Source organism: Ambystoma mexicanum, chromosome 14, assembly GCF_040938575.1.
Source record: "Ambystoma mexicanum isolate Mex_15411 chromosome 14, UKY_AmexF1_1, whole genome shotgun sequence".
Classification (NCBI taxonomy): domain Eukaryota; kingdom Metazoa; phylum Chordata; class Amphibia; order Caudata; family Ambystomatidae; genus Ambystoma; species Ambystoma mexicanum.
In genome coordinates, this window is record NC_090940.1 from 22,545,181 (window position 1) to 22,564,425 (window position 19,245).

Sequence of the window (19,245 nt, forward strand, 5' to 3'; positions counted from 1 at the left end):
TAGACTCCACAGAGGCTTCCACCTCCCATCAGGGCCTAGGGCAGGGTACTTACTATTATAGCGCACACGACCCCCATAGACTCCACAGAGGCTTCCACCTCCCATCAGGGCCTAGGGCAGTGGACTTACTATCATAGCACACACGACCCCCGTAGACTCCACAGAGGCTTCCACCTCCCATCAGGGCCTAGGGCAGGGTACTTACTATTATAGCGCACACGACCCCCGTAGACTCCACAGAGGCATCCACCTCCCATCAGGGCCTAGGGCAGGGCACTTACTATCATAGCGCACACGACCCCCGTAGACTCCACAGAGGCTTCCACCTCCCATCAGGGCCTAGGGCAGGGTACTTACTATTATAGCGCACACGACCCCCGTAGACTCCACAGAGGCTTCCACCTCCCATCAGGGCCTAGGGCAGGGTACTTACTATTATAGCGCCGACGACCCCCATAGACTCCACAGAGGGATCCACCTCCCATCAGGGCCTAGGGCAGGGGACTTACTATTATAGCGCACACGACCCCCGTAGACTCCACAGAGGCTTCCACCTCCCATCAGGGCCTAGGGCATGGTACTTACTATTATAGCGCCGACAACCCCCATAGACTCCACAGAGGGATCCACCTCCCATCAGGGCCTAGGGCAGGGGACTTACTATTGTAGCGCACACGACCCCCACAGACTCCACAGAGGCTTCCACCTCCCATAAGGGTCTAGGGCAGGGGACTTACTATTATAGCGCACACGACCCCCACAGACTCCACAGATGCTTCCACCTCTCATCGGGGCCTAGGGCAGGGTACTTACTATTATAGCACAAACGACCCCCATAGACTCCACAGAGGCTTCCACCTCCCATCGGGGCCTATGGCAGGTTACTTACCATTATCGCACACACGACCCCCACAGACTCCACAGAGGCTTCCACCTCCCAACAGGGCCTAGGGCAGGCTACTTAACATTGTAGCACACACGACCCCCACAGACTCCACAGAGGCTTCCACCTCCCATCAGGGCCTAGGGCAGGGTACTTACCATTGTAGCACACACGACCCCCACAGACTCCACAGAGGCTTCCACCTCCCATCAGGGCCTAGGGCAGGGTACTTACTATTGTAGCACACACGACCCCCACAGACTCCACAGAGGCTTCCACCTCCCATCAGGGCCTAGGGCAGGGCACTTATTATTATCGCACACACGACCCCCACAGACTCCACAGAGGCTTCCACCTCCCATCAGGGCCTAGGGCAGGGTGCTTACTATTATAGCACACACGGCCCCCACAGACTCCACAGAGGCTTCCACCTTCCATCAGGGCCTAGGGCAGGGTACTTACCATTGTAGCGCACACGACCCCCACAGACTCCACAGAGGCTTCCACCTCCCATCAGGGCCTAGGGCAGGGTACTTACCATTGTAGCGCACACGACCCCCGTAGACTCCACAGAGGCTTCCCCCTCCCATCGGGGCCTAGGGCAGGGCACTTACTATTATAGCACACACGACCCTCGTAGAATCCACAGAGGCTTCCCCCTCCCATCGGGGCCTAGGGCAGGGTACTTACTATTATAGCGCACACGACCCCCGTAGACTCCACAGAGGCTTCCCCCTCCCATCGGGGCCTAGGGCAGGGTACTTACTATTATAGCGCACACGACCCCCGTAGACTCCACAGAGGCTTCAACCTCCCATCGGGGCCTAGGGCAGGGTACTTACTATTCTAGCGCACAGGACCCCCGTAGACTCCACAGAGGCTTCCACCGCACATCAGGGCCTAGGGCAGGGTACTTACTATTATAGCGCAAATGACCCCCGTAGACTCCACAGAGGCTTCCACCTCCCATCAGGGCCTAGGGCAGGGTACTTACTATTATAGCGCACACGACCCCCGTAGACTCCACACAGGCTTCCAACTCCCATCAGGGCCTAGGGCAGGGCACTTACTATTATAGCGCACACAACCCCCATAGACTCCACAGAGGCTTCCACCTCCCATCAGGGCCTAGGGCAGGGCACTTACTATTATAGCGCACACGACCCCCGTAGACTCCACAGAGGCTTCCACCTCCCATCAGGGCCAAGGGCAGGGTACTTACTATTATAGCGCACACGACCCCCATAGACTCCACAGAGGCTTCCACCTCCCATCAGGGCCTAGGGCAGGGTACTTACTATTATAGCGCACACGACCCCCATAGACTCCACAGAGGCTTCCACCTCCCATCAGGGCCTAGGGCAGTGGACTTACTATCATAGCACACACGACCCCCGTAGACTCCACAGAGGCATCCACCTCCCATCAGGGCCTAGGGCAGGGCACTTACTATCATAGCACACACGACCCCCGTAGACTCCACAGAGGCTTCCACCTCCCATCAGGGCCTAGGGCAGGGTACTTACTATTATAGCGCACACGACCCCCGTAGACTCCACAGAGGCTTCCACCTCCCATCAGGGCCTAGGGCAGGGTACTTACTATTATAGCGCCGACGACCCCCATAGACTCCACAGAGGGATCCACCTCCCATCAGGGCCTAGGGCAGGGGACTTACTATTATAGCGCACACGACCCCCGTAGACTCCACAGAGGCTTCCACCTCCCATCAGGGCCTAGGGCATGGTACTTACTATTATAGCGCCGACAACCCCCATAGACTCCACAGAGGGATCCACCTCCCATCAGGGCCTAGGGCAGGGGACTTACTATTGTAGCGCACACGACCCCCACAGACTCCACAGAGGCTTCCACCTCCCATAAGGGTCTAGGGCAGGGGACTTACTATTATAGCGCACACGACCCCCACAGACTCCACAGATGCTTCCACCTCTCATCGGGGCCTAGGGCAGGGTACTTACTATTATAGCACAAACGACCCCCATAGACTCCACAGAGGCTTCCACCTCCCATCGGGGCCTAGGGCAGGTTACTTACCATTATCGCACACACGACCCCCACAGACTCCACAGAGGCTTCCACCTCCCAACAGGGCCTAGGGCAGGCTACTTAACATTGTAGCACACACGACCCCCACAGACTCCACAGAGGCTTCCACCTCCCATCAGGGCCTAGGGCAGGGTACTTACCATTGTAGCACACACGACCCCCACAGACTCCACAGAGGCTTCCACCTCCCATCAGGGCCTAGGGCAGGGTACTTACTATTGTAGCACACACGACCCCCACAGACTCCACAGAGGCTTCCACCTCCCATCAGGGCCTAGGGCAGGGCACTTATTATTATCGCACACACAACCCCCACAGACTCCACAGAGGCTTCCACCTCCCATCAGGGCCTAGGGCAGGGTACTTACTTCTTACAGCACACACGACCCCCACAGACTCCACAGAGGCTTCCACCTCACATCAGGGCCCCGGGCAGGGGACTTACTATTATAGCACACACGACCCCCATAGACTCCACAGAGGCTTCCACCTCCCATCAGGGCCTAGGGCAGGGCACTTACTATTATAGCGCACACGACCCCCACAGACTCCACAGAGGCTTCCACGTCCCATCGGGGCCTAGGGCAGGTTACTTACTATTATAGCACACACGACCCCCATAGACTCCACAGAGGCTTCCACCTCCCATCAGGCCCTAGGGCAGGGTACTTACTATTGTAGCGCAGACGACCCCCATAGACTCCACAGAGGCTTCCACCTCCCATCAAGGCCTAGGGCAGGGTACCTGCTATTATAGCGCAGACGACCCCTATAGACTCCACAGAGGCTTCCACCTCCCATCAGGGCCTAGGGCAGGGGACTTACTATCATAGCGCACACGACCCCCGTAGACTCCACAGAGGCTTCCACCTCCCATCGGGGCCTAGGGCAGGGTACTTACTATTATAGCGCACACGACCCCCGTAGACTCCACAGAGGCTTCCACCTCCCATCGGGGCCTAGGGCAGGGTACTTACTATTATAGCGCACACGACCCCCATAGACTCCACAGAGGCTTCCACCTCCCATCGGGGCCTAGGGCAGGGTACTTACTATTATAGCGCACACGACCCCCATAGACTCCACAGAGGCTTCCACCTCCCATCAGGGCCTAGGGCAGGGTACTTACTATTATAGCACACACGACCCCCATAGACTCCAAAGAGGCTTCCACCTCCCATCGGGGCCTAGGGCAGGGTACTTACTATTATAGCACACACGACCCCCATAGACTCCACCGAGGCTTCCCCCTCCCATCAGGGCCTAGGGCAGGATACTTACTATTATAGCACACACGGCCCCCATAGACTCCACAGAGGCTTCCACCTCCCATCGGGGCCTAGGGCAGGGGACTTACTATCATAGCACACACGACCCCCATAGACTCCACAGAGGCTTCCATCTCCCATCAGGGCCTAGGGCAGGGGACTTACTATCATAGCACACACTGCCCCCGTAGACTCCACAGAGGCTTCCACCTCCCATCAGGGCCTTGGGCAGGGGACTTACTATTATAGCACACACGACCCCCGTAGACTCCACAGAGGCTTCCACCTCCCATCGGGGCCTAGGGCAGGGGACTTACTATCATAGCACTCACGACCCCCATAGACTCCACAGAGGCTTCCACCTCCCATCGGGGCCTAGGGCAGGGCACTTACTATTACAGCGCAGACGACCCCCGTAGACTCCACAGAGGCTTCCACCTCCCATCAGGGCCTAGGGCAGGGTACTTACTATAGCGCCGACGACCCCCATAGACTTCACAGAGACTTCCACCTCCCATCAGGGCCTAGGGCAGGGGACTTACTATTATAGCACACACGACCCCCGTAGACTCCACAGAGGCTACCACCTCCCATCAGGGTCTAGGGCAGGGGACTTACTATTATAGCGCACACGACCCCCGTAGACTCCACAGAGGCTTCCACCTCCCATCAGGGCCTAGGGCAGGGTACTTACTATTATAGCACACATGACCCCCACAGACTCCACAGAGGCTTACACCTCCCATCAGGGCCTAGGGCAGGGTACTTACCATTATCGCACACACGACCCCCACAGACTCCACAGAGGCTTCCACCTCCCATCAGGGCCTAGGGCAGGTTACTTACCAATGTAGCACACACGACCCCCACAGACTCCACAGAGGCTTCCACCTCACATCAGGGCCTAGGGCAGGGTACTTACTTCTTACAGCACACATAACCCCACAGACTCCAGAGAGGCTTCCACCTCCCATCGGGGCCTAGGGCAGGGGACTTACCATTGTAGCGCACACGACCCCCACAGACTCCACAGAGGCTTCCACCTCCCATCAGGGCCTAGGGCAGGGTACTTACTATTATAGTGCACACGACCCCCATAGTCTCCACAGAGGCTTCCACCTCCCATTGGGGCCTTGGGCAGGGTACTTACTATTATAGTGCACACGACCCCCATAGTCTCCACAGAGGCTTCCACCTCCCATCAGGGCCTAGGGCAGGGTACTTACCATTGTATCGCACACAACCCCCACAGACTCCACAGAGGCTTCCACCTCCCATCAGGGCCTAGGGCAGGGTACTTACTATTATAGCACACACGACCCCCAAAGACTCCACAGAGGCTTCCACCTCCCGTCGGGGCCTGGGGCAGGGTACTTACTATTATAGCGCACACGACCCCCGTAGACTCCACAGAGGCTTCCACCTCCCATCAGGGACTAGGGCAGGGTACTTACTATTATAGCACACACGACCCCCAAAGACTCCACAGAGGCTTCCACCTCCCGTCGGGGCCTGGGGCAGGGTACTTACTATTATAGCGCACACGACCCCCGTAGACTCCACAGAGGCTTCCACCTCCCATCGGGGCGTGGGGCAGGGTACTTACTATTATAGCACACACGACCCCCATAAACTCCACCGAGGCTTCCCCCTCCCATCGGGGCCTAGGGCAGGTTACTAACTATTATAGCACACACGACCCCCGTAGAATCCACAGAGGCTTCCCCCTCCCATCGGGGCCTAGGGCAGGGTACTTACTATTATAGCACACACGACCCCCAAAGACTCCACAGAGGCTTCCACCTCCCATCAGGGCCTAGGGCAGGGCACTTACTATTATAGCGCAGACGACCCCCATAGACTCCACAGAGGCATCCACCGCACATCAGGGCCTAGGGCAGGGTACTTACTATTATAGCACACACGACCCCCGCAGACTCCACAGAGGCTTCCACCTCCCATCAGTGCCTAGGGCAGGGTACTTACTTCTTACAGCACACACGACCCCCACAGTCTCCACAGAGGCTTCCACCTCACATCAGCGCCTACGGCAGGGTACTTACTATTATAGCGCACACGACCCCCGTAGACTCCACAGAGGCTTCCACCTCCCATCGGGGCCTAGGGCAGGTTACTTACCATTGTAGCGCACACGACCCCCGTAGATTCCACAGAGGCTTCCACCTCCCATCAGGGCCTAGGGCAGGGTACTTACTATTATAGCACACACGACCCCCAAAGACTCCACAGAGGCTTCCCCCTCCCATCGGGGCCTAGGGCAGGGGATTTACTATTATAGCGCACACGACCCCCGTAGACTCCACAGAGGCTTCCACCTCCCATCGGGGCCTAGGGCAGGGTACTTACTATTATAGCGCACACGACCCCCGTAGACTCCACAGAGGCTTCCACCACACATCAGGGCCTAGGGCAGGGTACTTACTATTATAGCGCACACGACCCCCGTAGACTCCACAAAGGCTTCCCCCTCCCATCGGGGCCTAGGGCAGGGCACTTACTATTATAGCACACACAGCCCCCATAGACTCCACAGAGGCTTCCACCTCCCATCAGGGCCTTGGGCAGAGTACTTACTATTAATGCACACACGACCCCCGTAGACTCCACAGAGGCTTCCACCTCCCATCGGGGCCTAGGGCAGGATACTTACTACTATAGCGCACACGACCCCCGTAGACTCCACAGAGGCTTCCACCTCCCATCAGGGCCCTCCATAGACTCCACAGAGGCTTCCCCCTCCCATCAGGGACTAGGGTAGGGCGCTTACTATTATAGCGCACACGACCCCCATAGACTCCACAGAGGCTTCCACCACCCATCAGGGCCTAGGGCAGGGTTCTTACTATTATAGCGCACACGGCCCCCATGGACTCCACAGAGGCATGAACCTCACATCAGGGCCTAGGGCAGGGGGCTTACTATCATAGCATACGCAACCCCCATAGACTCCACCGAGGCTTCCCCTCCAATCAGGGCCTAGGGCAGGGTGCTTACTATCATAGCACACACGACCCCCATAGACTCCACAGAGGCTTCCCCCTCCCATCAGGGCCTAGGGCAGGGCGCTTACTATTATAGCACGCACGGCCCTCACAGACTCCACAGAGGCTTCCCCCTCCCATCAGGGTCTTGGGCAGGGGACTTACTATTATAGCACGCACGACCCCCACAGACTCCACAGAGGCTTCCACCTCCCATCAGGGCCTGGGGCAGGGGACTTACTATTATAGCGCACACGACCCCCACAGACTCCACAGAGGCTTCCACCTCCCATCAGGGCCTAGGGCAGGGCACTTACTATTATAGCGCACACGACCCCCGTAGACTCCACAGAGGCTTCCACCTCCCATCGGGGCCTAGGGCAGGGCACTTACTATTATAGCGCACACGACCCCCATAGACTCCACAGAGGCTTCCACCTCCCATCAGGGCCTAGGGCAGGGTAGTTACTATTGTAGCACACACGACCCCCATAGACTCCACAGAGGCTTCCACCTCCCATCAGGGCCTAGGGCAGGGTACTTACTATTATAGCACACACGGCCCCCATAGACTCCACAGAGGCTTCCACCTCCCATCGGGGCCTAGGGCAGGGGACTTACTATCATAGCACACACGACCCCCATAGACTCCACAGAGGCTTCCATCTCCCATCAGGGCCTAGGGCAGGGGACTTACTATTATAGCACACACGACCCCCACGGGCTCCACAGAGGCTTCCACCTCCCATCAGGGACTAGGGCAGGGCACTTACTATTATAGCACACACGACCCCCATAGACTCAAAGAGGCTTCCACCTCCCATCAGGGCCTAGGGCAGGGCACTTACCATTGTAGCGCACACGACCCCCACAGACTCCACAGAGGCTTCCACCTCACATCAGGGCCTAGGGCAGGGGACTTACTATTATAGCGCACACGACCCCCGTAGACTCCACAGAGGCTTCCACCTCCCATCGGGGCCTAGGGCAGGGTACTTACCATTGTAGCGCACACAACCCCCATAGACTCCACAGAGGCTTCCACCTCCCATCGGGGCCTAGGGCAGGGCACTTACTATTATAGCGCACACGACCCCCGTAGACTCCACAGAGGCTTCCACCTCCCATCAGGGTCTAGGGCAGGGTGCTTACTATTCTAGCGCACACGACCCCCGTAGACTCCACAGAGGCTTCCCCCTCCCATCGGGGCCTAGGGCAGGGCACTTACTATTATAGCGCACACGACCCGCGTAGACTCCACAGAGGCTTCCACCTCCCATCAGGGCCTAGGGCAGGGCACTTACTATTATAGCGCACACGACCCCCACAGACTCCACAGAGGCTTCCACCTCACATCGGGGCCTAGGGCAGGGGACTTACTATTATAGCACACACGAGCCCCATAGACTCCACAGAGGCTTCCAGCTCCCATCAGGGCCTTGGGCAGGGGACTTACTATTATAGCGCACACGACCCCCGTAGACTCCACAGAGGCTTCCACCTCCCATCAGGGCCTAGGGCAGGGTACTTACTATTATAGCACACAAGACCCCCGGGATCCTGGCTCTTTTACAGACACGGGCGACGAAGGGGGCACAGTCGACGTAGATCAGTACTACGATAACAATGGCGAATGCGTTTATGTCATCCAGTCACCAGATCACACAGACCCACTGGTGGCAAACTCACCGGTCGATAACCATTTCCAATATAATAACCTGCTCCTGAAGGCTGCAGAGCACTTCAAGATAGACACACAAGAAACCCAGGTCGACAAGGACGTTGTTGAAGATATCCTTGGGGATAAAAAAGCTGCAACCCAGTTTATCCCCATGTTGCAATCAGCGCAGAGACTCATCCAACCTTCTCTGTTCACACAAAATTTACCGCGGGCAGTCAACGCGTGCATTGAGAAAATCATCAAACCAGCCCCCACATACACCTTATACATTAGGTGGCAGTTAAAACCTGACTCTTTAGTGGTAACAACTACAAGGAAAAGAGCAGGAAACCCTCTGGCCTCTTCGGAAGCCCCTCTCGATGAGGAGAGTAAAACGATCTACACCTTTGAAGGAAGGTTGCTTCATCGGCAGCATACTAAACTAGAATTGCTAATAAAACAACGCTATTAGCCAGTTACAACTGTCACACATGGGATGAGATCGCTGAATAAATCGAATCAGTCCCAGAGCCCCTTAAACACAGCTGTCACTCACCATCGCAGAGGGAAAACAAGTAGCCAACTGCATCCTCAAAAACAACTTGGATGTAGCGGACAATGCAGGAAGAATTGTGGCAGAAGGCACACTAATTAAATGCTACACGTGGCTACGACAATCAGGCTTCAAGCTTGAAACGCAGGCTGCCCTCCTTAACATGCCCATCAAACCCAATGCTTTGTTTGGCAAATCGGTGGAGGACGTTCCTAAAAGCACAAAAGAGGAATATGACACCCTCAAATCATTAGGGCAGCTCACCAACAAACCATTTGGGCAAAGAGGATGGTATGACACCTGCCGTTTTAGAGGGCAAAACTCTCAACGGTCGTCAAATTATAGTCAAGTGGCCAGAACTCTTCCTGGGGTTTGTCACAGGGACAATCCTCCCAACAAGGGTTTCAAGTGGCCCAAGAAGGTCTCTAAGTAGGGGCAGCTCCTCTTCCTCTAGTGGGGGCTCGACCCCCCCCAACAATGACCACCCGATACAGGTTCCCTCCCATGCCACTCCAGTAGGAGGCTGTATTTCACACTTTACTCACGCATGGGAGGGGATCACTTCCAACAAGTGGGTACTTTCCACCATGGCAGGCGGCTATTGTATAGAGCTGATCCAACAACCATCCACCACCCACCAAGACAAAGGCACAATTCCAAGGAAGAGCAACGTATCATGTTGGGAGAGGTGAAGGTGCTGCTTCTAAAGGACACCATAGAAATCGTCCCGGCAAACCAGGTAAACAAGGGTATTTATTCAATGTACTTCCTTGTGCCAAAGAAAGATCTAATGATGCGCCCTCTCCCAGACCTGCACCCGGCGAACACCTATGTCAAACCTCAAAAATTCTGCATGACAAAGCTACAGGAGGCAGTCCCACTGCTGGAGCAGGGGGACTAGATGGCAACCTGGGATATGAAAGATGCATACTTTCATATTTCAATGTTCCCAGCGCACAGAAGGTTTGTGCATTTCAAAATAGCAAACCAACGCTACCGCGTTGCACAGCTGTGGTCTAGTCCTTTTCATCAGGGTGGCTGCCGGGAGCTACATAGTCCTCTCCCAACAGCCTATGCATTGCAACACCATTGCCTAGTAGGTTTGTTTAAGACGCTAGTTTTGCTCTCCGTTGCTCTACCTCAGCAGCTTCCTCGTTTTTCTGCCTTTTCTCTCTGCCTTCCAGCTTCAGCTCTTCTCTCCCTCTTAGTCGCGGCTGGCCCTGCCTCCTTCCGCAGTGCCACCGCCTCTCCCGGGCTCTCTCTCTCCCTGCTTCCCGACTCCGTTCCTCTGGGTATTTTCACTCCCCTTTGTCTGCCTCCGGAGTTTGGTTCCCTTTTCTGCCTATTCCCATTCCTCTCTCGCTCCCCCGAGCGCCTTCCACCGATTGCTTTGGCTACCTCTGCTCTCAAGGTTCTTTTTGCATCACTCAGTGGTAGCTGCTTCCCTGGCTACGGATTCACTCCAGAACATAAACCTACCTTTCTCTTTTCACCCTGTGGATTCTAACCAACGCTCACTTCACACTGGAAATACTGCCCTTAAGCCTAATCGGGTGAGTATCCTTTCATTCCTGGTGCATATCGTGGAGACTGCCTATCATCTCTGCCATTAAGACCACTGCAGACCTGCACAGCTCAACTGTTCCATCAAGGTTTTTATTTATATCATGCGTGGCTTTTTCCCCTCTTCTGGTTGCTTCGGGGAAGAGTTCCCTGGCTCACTAGCTGCATAGGCAGGCATAGTGGCTTCCCTCCGAGGTAGACCCTACCTCTACAAAAAATAGGACTTTTGCAGAAGGGGAAGAAGGAATGAAGACTACCCGAACTCCAGCACTTCAGGTGAGGAAGAGGAAATTGTATCAGATTCTGGTGAAGAAACCAGTGAGGTTGCTACTCTTCGGCATAGCCTCTGCTCCAAGGGTATTTACCAAGGTATTAGCAGTGTGGCAGCGCCCCTACGGAGGGAATCAATCCCAGTGTACCCTTATCTGGACAAATGGCTGATCACAGGGAAATCCCCCCAAATTTGGAAACAAAATACCCAAAGAACAATCAATGCCTTGTTCAAATTGAGATTCTCAATCAACAAAAAGAAATCAAGTCTTGTTCCAAACAAGACCAAACAGTTCTTATGAGCTGTCATAAAGACAGAAGGGGGACTAGTCGTTCCATCAAACAAAAGAGGGCAAAACATACTGTTGCAAATACCTCAGTATCTAGCCGTCGCCAAATAACCATACGCAAAGCAATGCGCTTGCTCGGATGATGTCATCATGCATTTACTTGGTCCCAGACGCACGACTGTGCATGTGTCCAATGCAAGAATGGTTAGCGAAACAGTGGTCTCAGGCAAGTGGTCAGTGGGACAATCTAGTGGTAGTTTTGCTAACCCTAGTACAAGCTCTACGCTGGTGGACAAAGGAGAACAAGTTAAAGGGGAAACCTTTTCACGATCCTTCAGTGCAAGCAGTTGTCACGACAGACGCATCACTCACCAGGTGGGGAGCTCATAACCTTCACCACACAGTGCATGGATGCAGATCCCACCACAGAAGAAAATACATCTTCTGGGACTACTAGCAGTGTTCAAAGCCCTAAAAGCTTTCCAAGTGCACGTGTCAGGCCAAACAGTTCAAGTCCTCGTGGACAGCACTACCACCATGTTTTACATAAACAAGCAGGGGGCATACACTCTCCATGTCTGTCCAGGCTATCCCAGAAAATGTGGAAGTGGGCACTCAAGCGGGGCATGTTTCTAACATCGCAACATTTTCCAGAGGAACTCAGTTCTCTGGCAGACTCGCTAAGCAGAGATCCTCTACCCGAAGAGCATGAGTGGTAACTCGACAAAAATATTGTAGACAAGATCTTTACACTACGGGGGTACCCCCCTCTAGACTCGTTCACAACAAGACAAATTAAACAATGCCCAGACTTTGCATCTAGGTTCCCCCAACACAACTCCAAGGGGAATGCCCTGTGGGTGAAATGGTCAGGGAAATGTGCCTATCCTTTTCTCCCAACTCCACTAATGAACAAAGTAGTCAACAAAATGCACAATGAACAAGTACTACTAATCCTAGTTGTTCCTATGTGGGCGAGACAACCTTGGTTTCCACATCTGTGCAAACTGGCTATGAGCGATCCAATCAAACTCCTGTGCCCCTATAACCTGCTTACGCAACACAGGGGGGACAATGTTACACCCTCAACCTCAGTCTATGAACTTGGCAGCTTGGCTCCTGAAGTCATAAAATTGGGGCATTTAAAACTACCTCAAAAATAAATGTATGGGCATTCTCAAAGAGGCCCGTAAACCAAACACTAGACATTGTTATTTTAACAAGTGGAAAAGATTTGTAATATGGTGCCATTCAAAACAAATAAACCTGATAGAATGTACTCCATCAGACTTTCTTCACTATATGCTCCACTTGCTAGACTCAGGATTTACAACTCAATCAAAGTTCACCTAGTGGCTCTATCTGCGTACACCACTTCCCAGATAAGGTGTCCTGGTGGGAAGTCCCGGTCATGAAGGCGTTCATGGAGGGATTAAAGACTCCACCCTCCCATTTCCAACCTGCCTCCAGGGTGGGACCTACATGTAGTACTTGCTAAGCGCATAGGACCCCTCTTTCAGCCTATGCATAAATGCAGCCTTAAACACCTCACATACAAAAGGGCTTTTCTGGTGGCCATCACCTTCATAAGAAGAGTCAGTGAAATACAAGCTTTGTCAGTGCAAAACCCTTTCTTTGTCATCTACAAAGACAAACTGGTATTAAGAACACACCCTAGGTTTTCTCCTAAGTTCATCGCTAAGTTCCATGTCAGTCAATCCATTGAACTGCCAGCTTTCTTTCAAAATCCATCAAGCACAGCTGAGAAAAAACGCCATACACTAGATGTAAGGTGGGCGATCCTTTACTAAGTAAACAAGTTAAGACCGTTAGGAAAACAGACCAACTGTTTGTCTCCATAGCTCCAGGCAGGGAAGGAGGCTGTGTGTCCAAAAACGCCATTTCCAGGTGGATAGTCAGAGGTATACGGCTCTTCTACTCTCTGTCAAAGAAAACTCTGCTTTTCATTCCAAGAGCTCACTCCACCAGGGGTACATGAGCTACCTTGGCCTTTATCGCTGACATCCCGCTGGACGCCATTTGCAAAGCAGCTACATGGAGCTCTATCCACACCTTTACTCAACACTACTGCATTGGCACACATTCTAAAGCAGATTCACAGGTGGGGCAAGCGGTGTTGAAACATCTATTCACCTCCGTACCTTCTCACAACCCACCACCTTCTCCAAACACTGCTTGCTAATCTATGCATAACGTGATCTAAGCAGATTCCACAAGCCTCAGAAGGGATACATTACTCACCGTGATCGTATTTCTAATGCTTGTATCTGCTTAGATTCACATGCGCCCACCCTTCCTACCATGTGGAGTAGAAGGTGCATAGATGTTTCCAGGCTTCATCTGTCATAACTCTGCTTTACTACACCTGTGCTCATGCTACACTTCATGCAACCTCATGTCAGAAACAAAACAATCTGAGGGACCTTGATGCGTGAAGCACCATGGGTACAGTAGATGTCACACTAGGGATAGTATTACTGACACGCCCTCTCGACGTTCCTTTTCAAGTTTTGAAAACAAAATCTGTAATACTCTGCAGCTACCACTAGATGTCGGCCTATGCACAGCATGGGAATCTAAGCAGATAGAAGCATTAGAAATACGATTACCGTGAGTAATGTATTCCATATATTGGAAGTACAAATATGTAAAGGATATAATATAATTGTATGAAAGATAATGTGCTTAAAATGAACAATACAAAACAAAGAAAGAATAGCATAGATAAATAAATAAATAAAAAATATTTTTTCCTTGGGCTTTTTTGACAAAGGATCGACGTCGATCAAAAAGCTATATCAGAAAAAACTAAAATAGAAGTAAAAAAGATAATTTGAAGATACTAAAAAACCAATAATGATATAAAAAGAATTAACAGAAAGTGTAAACAAAGGAGTTAGAAAAATAGTGTCAAATGCATTTTGTTTAAAAAAATAATAATCAAAGGTAGGGAAAATATTCTGATCCTCTGGAATACGAGTGGTGGTTGATGGTGCTTACTTAAATATATTGAAACAATATATTTAATAAACTTGGAACTAAAAGAAAAAAACTGAGTAAGTATTGACAGCTGAATTGACTTGTTGTAATGGAGGAAACACCTCTCACACACCTGTGCAGAACATTACCAAGATACACAGCCCAGATTATGCAGAACCAGTCCGAATGGCTTAAGGGCAGGGCCAATAAAACATTTATGCCCTGGCCTCCAGGAGGTTGGTTGTCAAATATGGTATTATGTAACCCGACAACATATTTACATGCCACGCATAAGGGAAAGAAGCTAGAGAAAAGATTGCCAGTTCTAGAGCTTTGGAAAATGTACCAGAATGGTGAGTGGATGCTTAGTCAGCATAAAGGGGAAGTTGTACCACCTTCAGCTCCTCTTTTCCCTCCTTAGAAACAAGACATAGAAGACAACGAGAAGGATTTTACCCTCTAACGGAACTAAAAGCAGAAGTGAGGTATGTTAATCTACCATACGAACCCCCTGCCTACACTAGTGAAGAGACAAAGGAAGACAGTAATAGTTGAGAACGTAAATATATACAGACACGCGATGGAAGAAAACAGTGTGATGAGAAAATGATAGAACAAACAGATAGAGATAGAGGAAGAGGCAGAGAAACAAAGAAGAATTACAGATATAATTAAGCGTACAACAATAGTACCGAACGAAAGGATGGGAGGACAAATATTGTTCAAACTGGATGGTAAAGGTATTAGTGGAGTTCAAGAAAGAGAAGAAAGGGAAGAGCAAGAAGAAAGCGAAAGAGAAGGAAGAAGAGAGACTATACAAGCAAGAAAGAAACAAGGAATTTAAGCGAAGGGAAGAGCTAAGAAAGTATGAGGCAAAAAGGGAGAAAGAGAGTCTAGAAGAAGAGAAATTAGAAGAAATAGAAGTTCAAAGATTGAAAGCACGTAGGTTAAAAAGAAGGCGAGAGGAAGAGGAATTAAGGGAAATAAGGAAAAGGGAGGAAGAAATGAACAGAAGTACGTGATTTAAAGATGATGAGATTGAATACTTATGCTATAGAAGCATGATACCCATAGAAACGCAAGAGCGAAATGAAGAGCAGAGAGGGTCAAAACCATCCCGTGGAGGGTGGCGAGGACCATTAGCTATGCCGACATAGAGAGAAGAAGATACAAAGACTGTAGGAGCAAGGATGAGAAAACTATTTAGACAAATGATGGATAAGGAATGATATATAATTCAAGAGGGTGAACAAGGAGTCTCCTTTAGAGGAACAGGAGGAAGCTTGGATGATGTCAGACTAAATGATTATAGAACTATATTTATAAGTGGGTTAGATCTTGAGGGCGTGGAAGAGGACAATAGTCATACGAGTTGCGGCATGATAATGTCAGACGAGAATGGGAAACAAAATAAGAAGAGGGCCAAACAGGTTTTCAAGAGAATCAAGCATAGATAAAGGAGTAAAATTGTTAGATCTAGAGGACCCTATAAAAACAACACCAGAACCGGTCTGACGTTAATTCATTGCGCGTTTGTTTTCCACTGCACTTTTTGCCGAAAATATTTTTTCTGAAAAAAAACATTGAACAATGTGGGGAGGCAAATAAGGGGTAGAGTGGTGTGGTGCATAGGGGATAAATAATAGGAGAGGGGAGGAATAGGGGACCCCACCAAATAAAATAAAACATTCTATGGTATTTTTTTCAGCAAAACATTATCGGCAAAAAAAGCAGTCAAAATAAAACTGGATGAATGAACCTAGAATCCCAGAACCAATACCATATACTGAAGAGCACAAGTACGATCATACAGTGCAGGGGATGCGTCCCCACCCTATGTGAGCAGACTAAAAGCATTGCCACAGAGAAACCAAGCAGGCAATGATAATGATGCCTGGAAGACGAGTGTGGGAAGGTATGACAAAGGATCAGGGTTTTCACAGTTCCCACTATTAGAGAAAGGAAGGGGTCGGTCACAATATATACCGTGGGCTCAGATGGATAAAGATAATTTAAAATGCACACTACCGAGTTTGAATTCCGGTGCAGGAAAATGGATTAAGGAATTAGAGAAAATGGTGTCATGAATGACGATAGCTATATGCGATATAAAAGGCCCATTCTCAGCTATTCTAGGGGAGAGATCTGATGACATTTTGAAGAGAGCAGGGTATCCGAAAGTAACTGTACAAAGCACAGTGCACGATGGAACACCATTTAATAACTGTAGAGCAGACATATGGCAAGCACTTAGAGTACAATATCCAGATACATCGGATATTGGGGAGATGATGACTAGGAAAATTAGGGAGGAGGAAGACCCCATTGCTTTTATTCAGGATATTCAAGATAGATGAGCTTGGAAATGCACAAACCATTGAATAAAACTGTAGCGTTATTTTACCCCATATTATGTCAGGGATTGCCAGAACCAGTACAGAGGCAGTTAAAGAAACAGGTGGGAATTGAAGCAAAACCATGGCCAGAGATACAATTGGCAATCGTGCATTCTTGCAGAATGCTAAAAGAGAAAGGCAAGAAGCAAGCAGAGGGTAAAAAGCAAGAAGAGGCGAAGTTGGTGCAGAACTAAATGATCAAACTTTGCCATAGAGGGAGCAGTGTTGACAAGCAATGAGGGAAACACAGCGCAAGTGATGCAGTTCTCACAGCAAAATAATATTATAGCCAATGCTCAAGATCAGAGTGGGTAGAATTATATTCCAAGAGGCAGAGCGAATGGGCCTCGATGAGGAGGACAAAGAGGATTTCAAAACCCTCAAAGAGAGGGGAGATCTAATGGTGGACAGCCCTTGACATGTTGGAATTGTGGAAAATTAGGACATGTGGCTAGAGTATGCAGAAGTAGAGGAGGCATGCAACAACAGAATTGACAATCTCCAAGAGGGGGGTGGGATATGCCCCACAATACAATACAGATACACAAGGATATTATGCCCAAGATCACATGCAAAATCAGGCACATGTGCTGCAACCACAGCAGTTTCAGCAAGTGACAATCCAGACACAATTGCCACAACCACAGCAATTCCAACAATCACCAATACAGACACAGTCATTACAGGGGAAACAACAACAAACACCTGTGCAAATGCAACAGGAACCCACTCAACAAATACAGTGCATCCCAATGCAACAGGCAGGCGCATCACAATAGCAAATGAACACAGGAGCTACACAAGCAACAAAACCCAAATTAGGGAGTGTGACTGTGGTGGGAGGGAATCCTTTCACAGGTACAGGGATGATTTTATACCCACAAAAGGACAGCCTACAGGACGACCTGATGTGCTCAGTACTATCTGTAACACCAGACCCCCAAGAGGAACCAAGGGTCAAGGAGACGATAGGAGGCAAGACATTCTCATTTCTTGTAGACACTGGAACAACTCGTTCCTGTGTCCATGAGGGAAAATGTCTAATGTCAGGCATTAATATATATATATGGGCGAAAAAACCCTCTTTTTTCGGGGGCCTGACACTTGAGGGTAGAAATAGTTACACAATAGTAGAGAGGGTAGAGTCAAATGGCTTCCCTAGCCAGTTGCGTGATAGGGGGTCGGCAGGACCTTGCAATAGAACTACTACATTGATAGTTCTACACAAACGAGATTCACCATGGGGTACATGAAAGAAATGATCAACATTTATTTTTAACAAAAGAGAAAGTTTTGTCTGAAGGAATTCTTATGTGCCGTGGCACAACACAGATACATATAAAAGTGCATGTATACTCTGCACGGTGGTGGGTTAGTAAAATGTGGTTACAATTAATTCAGTGTATCGCCATTATACAGTGAACATTTTTAAGTTGGTGACAATCTATTATGCATATTGTTCAAAGTCACAATACATCAAACAGTGTCGACACTTAGATGTGTGTTTCTGGTTCGGTAATTGATTGGCGAGGCGCAGGGCTGGTAGACATAGAACAGCGCTGCAAGGTGGATACCGAACTGTCTTCAGGATGTGTGCGTCGGTGGTCAAACTGGATGGTTGAAAAATGGCGCCATCCTACATGCGATGGAAGACTATGTTTAAAATGGTGAATTTGTCCAGAATTGGTAAAAAAGGGGGGTTGCAAGGAACTATGACCTACCAAGGCAGCAAATTGGTCGACGCTCTGGCTTTAGTCTGTGAGTGGTACAGCTGCTTGTGATGTGGCTGGGGCGGTTCTGCATAAGTCAGACGCTCAGGTCTACAAATAGAGAGGAATCAGTGAATGACTATTGGGAATGGGAGTACATAGTGCGACATAAGTACGTAATAAATGCCCGAACTTTTTGTAGGATGTGCTATTAACTGAAACACAACCTAGTGCAGAGCCCTGTGAAAACAAGGAAATAATATGAGGCAGGGTAACCAAAAAGGAAACACACCAAACACAGGTTACAAAGGAACATACAAAGTACTTTATTTTATACTGAATCCAGTTACAAAAGAACAGAACAAAATTCAGATAGCTATCGACCCTCAGTACAACACAGCGAACTCCGGCGTGGTTCGGTGTGCTCAGTGAGAGCAAATATTCATTGAAACAGTCAGGCTTTTATACATTTCTCCAGCCTGTTGTCCAGCCTTTCTGCAGGTTAACCATTCCATAAATAAGTTACTGCTCTAGGGTCCCTTGCCAGGTCAAATCTAGTTTATCTTAGGTTTATACATTAA